Source organism: Triticum aestivum, chromosome 2B, assembly GCF_018294505.1.
Source record: "Triticum aestivum cultivar Chinese Spring chromosome 2B, IWGSC CS RefSeq v2.1, whole genome shotgun sequence".
Classification (NCBI taxonomy): Eukaryota; Viridiplantae; Streptophyta; class Magnoliopsida; order Poales; family Poaceae; genus Triticum; species Triticum aestivum.
The window spans coordinates 49,292,764-49,302,564 of NC_057798.1; the positions used below are offsets into that span (position 1 = coordinate 49,292,764).

The following is a 9,801-nucleotide window of genomic DNA, read 5'->3' on the forward strand; positions in this document are numbered from 1 at the left end:
CGAGCACCACTCGGACGGGGGGAGGGGACAACCTTCACCGCTGCAGCAGAGCCGACCGGACGCGGCGACGAGGACTTGCAGGGCCTCGACTGCCCGGCCGGGTCCACTTGGACCCGGACAATCCTGTCGCCACGCTGCAACTCGCCGACCGACGAAATCCTCACCACCCGAGCCGCCGCCACCATGCCATCACCAGGAAACGACGCCGCGGAACACCGAGTCACCGGCCCACCCAAACCCAGATGGGGCCCAAAAGGGCCCAGATCTGGGCTGGGGCACCACCTTTCTTGATGGGACGGTTTGCAAAAGATATTTGGAATAAGTCTATATTCGTCTTTCGAGTATTACAAGTGTACCCGATGAAGAATTTCTTTTTCATCACATGTATATCTGAAAATAAATGCAAAGGTTCATATAAAGTGACAAACGTCTCGCCGATTGGTCCTGGTGAGAAATATATATCCATTACACTGAAGCATTTATCACATATTAATTTAAGAGTGTTTATCTAGAACGACAAAGTTCAGTAGAAAATCCTTAAATTTCGGATAACTTCGCATAATCCAGGGCTCTCTTTCCTTCTAGTTTGTTTGAGAAATAAAGTCTTAAATACTCTCCTACTTTCATTGTCTTGTATAATATCTTCTCTTCTGCATTTTCTAAAATTGGTGAAATAATTCCATCATAATTTGGGATTTGAAATGCTGATATGGATAGTCGCTCCTTGTGGGCATTTATGGTGACCCTGTGCTCAATGCTCTTGTACTTCCCATTTGTCATAATCTATAAATAATAAATAGATTGGATTCAACAGATATCAAGTTTCTCGTCTATCCTTGAAAATAGTAGTTTCCCAGTGTTCCGAGAGTGGTGTTTTGGCTCCTAGGTGCATATGCACCCATTGTCGAAATACACATTTCGAAAAGTTGAAAAATTCAGAACAAAAATCCCACGTGTATATACGGACATTTTATGTGCGTTCACAAGGTTTTGGTGAAAAACGACGTTTTTTGTGGCTTGTGTAAAAAAGATAAAGAAATGCCTCGTGAATAGTTAGAATGAAGCATCAGAAATTGTCTTTTTTACACAAGTCATACAAAACGTCGTTTTTCATGTAAACCTTGTGCACGCACATAAAATATCCGGATATACACGCGGGATTTTTGTTCCGAATTTTTCAACTTCTCAAAATGTGTATTTCGACAATGGGTGCATATGAACCTAGGAGCCAAAGGCAATTACCGGTTCCGAGTCATATAAAATTGGAAGTAGTTTGAGACTACACATGACATTTTCTAGGGAAAAGTAATATATACACCATCAACTATTGCTTTGTCTAGAGTGTACCGTCCAACCCCCGAAAAAGATGACATCGCTTGTAAGGCCTTAATTTTTTTGTCTTATTTGATAAACAATTTACAGAAAAACTAGAGGATAGCAGGAAAAATATTGAAAATTAACAAGCTAATTTTCATTTATTGCAACATAATCCTATTGTAAATTGAATATTAACAAGCTAATTTTCATTTATTACAAGATAATCCTATTGAGAACCATAGAATAGGAACAAAAGTAACCTAGTACCTTGTACAAAGAGAAAACAATGAGTCTTTCCTTTGACTAAGAATGAGCTTTCTCAACTAAGTTTTCTAGATGTAGTGTGAGGGCTACAAAGGTGGCTCGTTGACTCGCGTGTTTGCTTAGGTGGACAATGTACCTTTTCAGCCCTCAAACTCCCAAAACATTTAGAAACAACCCTAAGCAAAAATCCTGCTTATTTTTTCTAGACCAGTATATGACCTGGTAAATTTAACGTTTTAATATGTGATACATCAATTGAGAAGTGCTTTTACAAACCCAAGTAGCAGAGCTATTTAACACAAGATGACATGTCGGACATACACACTTTCATTTGGTGACGGATGGATGGGTGTATGAGCGTGTAAGCACATGTGTGTGTTAGAGTTTCATAAAGGAGATAGTGAGTTATGAAGTTGCGGATCTCTCCCACCCAAACACAAATAAGGATTGCAAAGTTTTTACTAATTTTTATACCATTTAGTTTCACATGCTATACAACTAGCTTAATATGTCTTTAGAAGCATACCTCAAGAAGGTCGCCCACATTCACCAATAGTGCATCACAATGTGGTTTCACGGGAATCCATGCACCATGCCTTCTAATTTGTAAGCCTTGAACTGAATTAACTTCTAGCAGAATAGTGAGAAAAGATCCATCGGAATGCGGTGACAAGCCTAGAACCTTTTCTGGGGTTGACGTGCATGGAGGGTAGTAGTTCATCCTGAGAAATTGAGACGCATGTTTGTCTGCCACCAATTCCGGATCAACATCTAGTGTTTTTGCAATCAAGATGGCAAGAGAATGCGTGAATTTCATCACCTCTGAAGAGTATTGTTCAATACAATTCATGGGATCATAAAAATAATAAAGTTTCTCCGTTAATGATGGGCTTTGGTAGATATTGAAATACGTTGGATTTTACATGACCAGACCTAGCTTGTTTTTGTACCAAGTACAAATAACAAGCCCAATAAAAAATTCATTGCTTGTATAGTCCCCTACTCGGCCCTTTGTTGGTCATTACCATGAACCATAAAAACTCCGTTGCTAGATACTCATGCTGAAATTTTACCCAGAAGACTTGATATCAATTTGTTTTCATAGAAAACTTAATATTCATTAGTTCCTATGGCCGATTTTAGTAAACTTTGCTACTTCTAAGTTTCATAACGAACAATATTCAACCAAATTGTGTAGGGATAGGCAGAACATTAACAATAAAGGCAACAATCTTTTCTAGGTTGTTGTGAGGTTAATTTAGTTTGGTGAGGCTGGTGTCATATCTATACCTATGCTTAAACGTAAAAGCTAAATCATAGTAGTTTAATTTGAGAGATGTGTAACATTGGAAACGAATGAAATGATAAGGCCAACATAAATGTTTGGTACTCTTCTCTTTGGCCTATGAGTGTATATTAAAACGGTAATGCACTTTGTACATGTAATAATGTAATAAACAAACACCAGATGTTTCATATGCACAAGAAGATGAATAATGTCAAAATGATGCTTCAAGGACCACACCCACAAATATGGCACACTATAGCGGTGAAAGCAAGTTCTTAGTTCAAAACTTGACATGGTCAATCCGTTTACCAAAAGATCACATGCAACCGAGTCAATCTTCTTCAATCGCAAAAAAAACCAAGTCAATCTTCTAAGTTTTAAGTATTGAATCTTGAATCAACTTGAGCGTCTTTGCCAAATTAATATATTTTCTTAATCTAGTGCTTAGAATATAATGCAGGAGTTTCCCTTCTCCTTTCTTATACATTTAGATATCCCAAGCATACAAAGTCTAACCTGAAAGTATGAGGTTGACTTGGCCAGTAACTCATATCACGAGCTTGGGGTGGTTGAATGAAGAGGGCAAACCTGTCACCCCATTCTAGCTTTTGTCATCAGAGACAACAAACACTTGGCCATACCCTTGAAGATCCCCTAGGCGTTGAGCATATTTATTCTTAACTTCGAGGGGGAGTTGAAAGAAATTTTGAATGTCCTGCTTTATACCCATTATGACTTCAATCGGTATTCCATGATTTACAACCTGAAAGCTCAATAGTTGGACAAACAATAATGCTTTATCAAACAAATTTTCAAGAGATGGAATGAATGAATCTACAAATTAATATTTAGAGAAAAGTATTGTTTTCCTCTCTAGACTAATTCCGGATTTTGTCTTTGAACTCTAATACTAGATATCTTTGACCTTATACTTTTGAAAGTGACTAATCTGGTCCCTAACAACAATCGGAGCAATATGACAAATGTAGTTGCGATTATTTCCCCCATGTGATGACCGAGTTGCACAAAAGTATGATAAATTTTGAAAAAAAATACCAGGAAAAGCATTCTAGGGAAGAAAGTAATAAAATTGGAAGATGTGAATAAATCTAAGAATTCAAAAAAAAAACTATATGAACTGACATTTTTTAAAAGGAATATTCTAAAAAAGTTGCTGAAAATATTTGGAATATTAAGTTGAGAATAATAAATATAGAAAGTGAAACCATAAATAACCAATGATCAGGTTTATACATGATCAATCATCCTCAAAATTTTCAAAATTTGTCGGATTTAAGAATTTGTAAGACCTTTTGAAGTAATAGATATTATAAATGAGTCTTGAATCAATCTCAATGGCTACAACATTATAGACATTACAATTTCTTAAGTCCGACAATATTTTCTGAGGAGGGCAAGGTTAGAGATCAAGTTTAGAATAAATCTCTATATACTACTGAAAAAATAAGTAGCATTCCTTTTCCTGCTAGGCAGAACTTTTCGTCTACCGGTTCCCCCCTCCACCATGTCTCCATCGTCAGCTGGTTTTTTTTTCACCATGTCATATTTGACCTTCCCAGTACGCCGTTCAATCACATTGATTTACTTACTTTTGCATCAATTGCACCTTAATTTACTTATCAAATTTATCATCAAACTATAGGGTAAATCATGGACATATTTGATAAACATTTATTTAGACAATCACAGTAATATGGGCAGATAAATCACGAGTTAACACACTACAATATTTATATCCCGTTGCAACGCACGGACATTGTCCTAGCTGGTAAAAAGACACAATCCGGCTGAACAAATTTATTTGTTCACTCGTAATGTCCGTCGTGCTTCAACTATCTCAACTATCCTAATCAACAACAACAACAAAACTATCTCAACGGTCGAAGGTAAAGAACCAGACCCCAAATTTCTCCAGGTTGCGCCACGGAGATGCAATAACTTTATGAATGAAGAAATATAAATTGTACTGGTTCGTTAATATTGGCCTCAAGTACCTGAAAGAAGCCCCACTCCGCGCAGGCAAATCTGAGCTTGGCGGTTTCTGCTTCAGCGGACTCGGCGCTCAAGAGCTTGCTGATGTCGATCACCGGAACCTCGTCGGACAGCTCGGGGAGGACGGCGTGCGCGTCAATGTCTGGCTGGATATACCGTCCGATCTTGTCGGCCGTCAGCTCAACGGCGGACGCCACCAGAGCCTGCACGCTCGTGACGGGAAGCGATGTTCCCACCTTCGACCACCCGCCGGCGCTACCACACTCTGCCTCCGCCTCCATCGGTGTAGCTACCTAGTTCTCCACTACGGGTCTCGCTAATCAAGCCATCGATCAGGCTATTATATAGCAGATTGTTAACTGAAATGTAATGTCAACTCCTGCTAATGACTCTGGGGCGGACAGAAGGTGGGCATGTGATGATTCCTTGCGCACATATCACGATGCGAACGGACGGTCAGAATAGAGTGTACTTTCTCCGTTTCATATTGGTTGTCGATGGTTTAGTACTACAATTATATAAAACAGAGAAAGTACCATGGAACTCGACCACGATTATATCTTCCGACTCAGAAAATGCGAATGGTTCCTTTTTTTTTTGATTCCTTGACCGGCTCGTCCGGAAAGCGCCGATGCCAAGGCTGGTCCTAGTGGGAGTATCATATGCTATATAATATTAGTGTATTATTACAACATTCATAGTGCGTAGTATTATAAATTGTCTCATTTACTGCTATACATGACAGATAATAGTATAATATTTATTATGATATAGTATTTGTCTATGTTATTATAACCCTCTTTCTTCTTGAATTGTCTACCACATAAACATATTTACGAGTCCCAAGTGCATGATACTGTTTATATTACCCCATTATGGTCAGCCTAAAGAAATGCCCGTCAGCTAAATGACAGAATTTAATGCACTGACCACTTGCAGATCTGCGGTGGCGTGATTCAAACATGCCTTTGCACCATCACTCTGGTGTATTTTTAATTGATATACCATCTTCAACGCCGACGTCCATATCAAACATTATATCCATCCGCGAATTGGTTGGGAGCAATCCGTGAGTAGTGATGTAAAAGTCGGCCATTCAACCGCTCACAATCATTTCAAACCGCATTTGAATAAACCGGATGAACTACATCAAACACGACAGAATTAAGCAAAGCTCGGATATAATTTACATAAAACCAATGATATTTCATCTGCTTAACTAAACTAAGCCCACAATATCAAAGTAATTATAGAGAATAGCATAATTCATCCATAAATAGCATGTAAACATCTCTAGTACAACAATAGTTCAAAATCAACGAGATAACCATGTGTTCAATAAGTTTTATTATTTCATCGATTTCAAATTCAACGATACTAGAATAATCAGAGTCGGCATATGTCGTCCCACACAGGTTGCCCATTGAGCTTCATTCAATAATCTATGTGCGCGGATCACTAGTAGAAAACATGGCATTTGTCCCGGTTCGTAAAGGCCTTTAGTCCCGGTTCTTGAACCGGGACTAATAGGTCGTTACTAATGCCTCCCTCTTTAGTCCCGATTCTTACACGAACCGGGACAAATGGGCATCCACGTGGCCGCTGCGGGCAGCCCAGGCAGGGGGGGCCTTTGGTCCCGGTTGGTGACATAAATCGGGACCAAAAGGCATCTGAGTTTTTTTTTTTGAAATTGGCTGGTTTTGGGGTTTTGGGGGTTAATTTAGATTGTTATTAGCTAGCTAATAGAGAGAAGTGTCCTCTCTTATCTTCGTGCTTGGTTTACCAACGCTACTGCTATGTTCATTACACCCGCTGATATATAATAACTCTTTATGCTCGCATCATACATCATCATATATAATAACAAGTCCTACTAATCATGCATCATCATACAACTTCTACTCATTATTAATAACAAGTCATACGATCATCATACTCATAGTCATCAAACCCAACCCTACATAATTGTTCTTAGCACATCATCAGTATCAGGTAGACCTAAACACACTTAAGATAAAAATAGCATAAAACAATATAGACCCCGACTCTCCATTATGAAGAATGGAGATCATCCTGTCTTCAATTCTTGCGCTTCGCTTCCTTTTGCTTCCAAGAAGCTCCTTACGACTGTCCATACATTTTTTTCATTCTTTGATTGTCATGTCTCCACTTCTTTTAGAAATCCGGTATGGACAGTTGAGATTCGTAAGACGACCTAGTTGTATGTTCAAAACATCAAGGCGACCGTGCGTATACATCAGATGAGGCACACAATCATTCGGGATTATCTGTTGAAAAACATAGTAATAACTTCGTAGTTAGCAATGATGTACTAGTTTTAGAAGTATGCAAAAAGATGCACGGATGTCGTAATAGTAAAAAATCTTACCAGGGTATCTCCATGGTAGTTACCGTAGTTCAACACGTGCACTAGTGGCACATATTGACCATAATGTTGAGGAGTTCGATTGTAGACATTGTAATTCTCAAGATCAGTACAAAATGTGATCAGATGGTTTTTCTCCTTATAAGTTAATTCGGAGCCATCAGTGTAGTGGGTTTTGTCTACCATCTTCCGCACATTCTTTGAAGAATGAAAATAAGTTGTCAATAGAAATAAGCTATCAACTATTTTGAAATAAATAATATAAATTAGTTAATAACTATGTTAAGCTCACATGGGGGGAAAATTGGTGGTGTATCCACAAGGACCCAAATGTCCATATTGTCTTGCTTGATTGTAGGATCACCAAGATCCATGGTGACAAGCATACCCTCATCAAAACCATACATCCTGCAAAGTGCTTTTCAATTTTTGCAACCAAAATGGGTTACACTCTCAGCATTGTACAACTTTACTTTAAAATCCACACCATAATTGGTCCTTAGGAGAATTTTTTTGGTTTCCATACTTTCATGGTCTTCAAAACCCATCCTCTCCAAGACATAGCGTCTTGTATAGCATGGGATAAGCTAGTCGAATTGGAAAAGATGAAAAATACACGTTAAAATAGTTGAAGTCGTGCTTAATTATGAAAAAACTATTGTCGTCGTTGCATACCGTATGAACATCGAAGGTCTCCTCGAGCTTAATGCTGAAGCGCCGATCTTCATCCAACTCAATGAACCTGTCGCACATACCTCGGTCGTCATGGCACCAGTCGCACTTCCCCGGGAGGTTTTCGTCGTCCGAGTACGACATTTCCGGCCTACGTTCATAATTCAAATATTAAACTTGTACAATTAAATATATGTATAAAAAACCTAAATTAGATCATTATTATTAATCACGGGTTGACTATCGGTGATGGTAGCTCCTCCTTTCATTCCCGAGTGCATTATTACACCAAATTATCTAGCACACGGGAATGAAGGAGAAGCTACCCCCACGACGGCGTGGATGATGGAGGGGGCTCCTAGATTTCTGCATAGAGTGCTCTTTAATTTTAGCATTCAAAGTAGGAGTACTTTTCCAATATGAGCATTCAATAAACAAAAGCAAATCGTAAAATAAAGTAATATTCAAATTAGCATGCATTCAATTATAACCAAAACTACATCATCTCTTATGTTCATACATCGTTGAATATTATCACTAATACTCCTCGAATACTATCATACATATAACATCACTAATACAGCTAGAACCGTAGCGCCCGACGGGTATCGTTGCGGGCGGTGGACACCCAAAGATAAGGAACCATCACAGGATCATAGCTCCAGTGAGATCCCTGAAGAACCTGCCAGGTATTGTCGAACCTGCCCTCCAATGCAACCATGTAGCGACGGACGTGCTCGTCCTCCTCGCTGACACTGTGATGTACCACCTCCGCGGTGTCCGGAAGCCTCGGCACCGTCACTGGCCCACGCGACCGCCACCAAATAAGGACCGGGTCAACAACGTGCTTCCTCCTCACCAACCTACGTCCCCCGGAAGGTAGCACCTCCCAATACCAGCCCGTCGGAGCCCAGTCCCGAACATGGCCCTGATCAAGCAGGCCTCCACCGCAGAGTCGACGACGACGAGGATGCGGGATAGGCATCATCGATGTTGATGCGGGTACTACTTCTATATATAGTTAAATAAAGTAGTTTTATTAATTAAATCAACAAGTTCAACTACTAAGCACTTACTATAAATAAATAAAGTAGTACTTACTAAAAACAAACTACTTCTATATATAGTAAAATAAAGTAGTTTATTAAATCAACTAGCTAGTTCAACTATATATGAAGCACTTACTATAAATAAAATAAAGTAGTACTTACTAAAAATAAACTAGTTTAACTATAGTTATATTATTTTTTCAACTAACTATATTAAACACTTTCTCTTCTTATTTTTTACTTTTTCCTCTATTCTAAATATGAACATATTCATAAATGACATTGATCATGCACAATTTTCCTATACATACACAATATGAACATATACATAAATTGACAAAGAAAATACTATGAACAAAAAAATCATTAAAATTCTATGAACAAAATTACAACAGAAAAAAATCATAAAAATTCTATGAACAGAAAAAAATTATAAAAATTTGACATATTCAATCTTTGCATATATATGAACATACAAACATGCATATTCAACAATAATATCACCAAAAAAAATCTATTAACAGAAAAAAAATCTAACACAATATGAACAAATTAATTACACAATATGAAAAAATCTAACAAAAAAATGTATGTACTACACATCTAACAAAAAAATCTATGAACTACAAAAAAATCTAACAAAAAAATCTAAAAAAAATCTAACAAAGTCTAACTCAATTAACTACACATCTAAATTATACTACACATCTAAATTAACTACTACTAACATCAAATTAAATTAGCAAAAATTTTGCTCACGGCGACGGTGTCTGGGACGGCGACGGCGACGGCGAGGTGTGGCGCGGGGCGGG

General features: G+C 38.2%; 1 pseudogene; it reads right to left on the minus strand.

Moving 5' to 3' along the window:
• Positions 1-537: 537 nt before the first annotated feature.
• On the minus strand, positions 538-5,163 carry LOC123040334 (2-oxoglutarate-dependent dioxygenase 11-like; annotated as a pseudogene).
• Between the last annotated feature and the right edge of the window lie 4,638 nt (positions 5,164-9,801).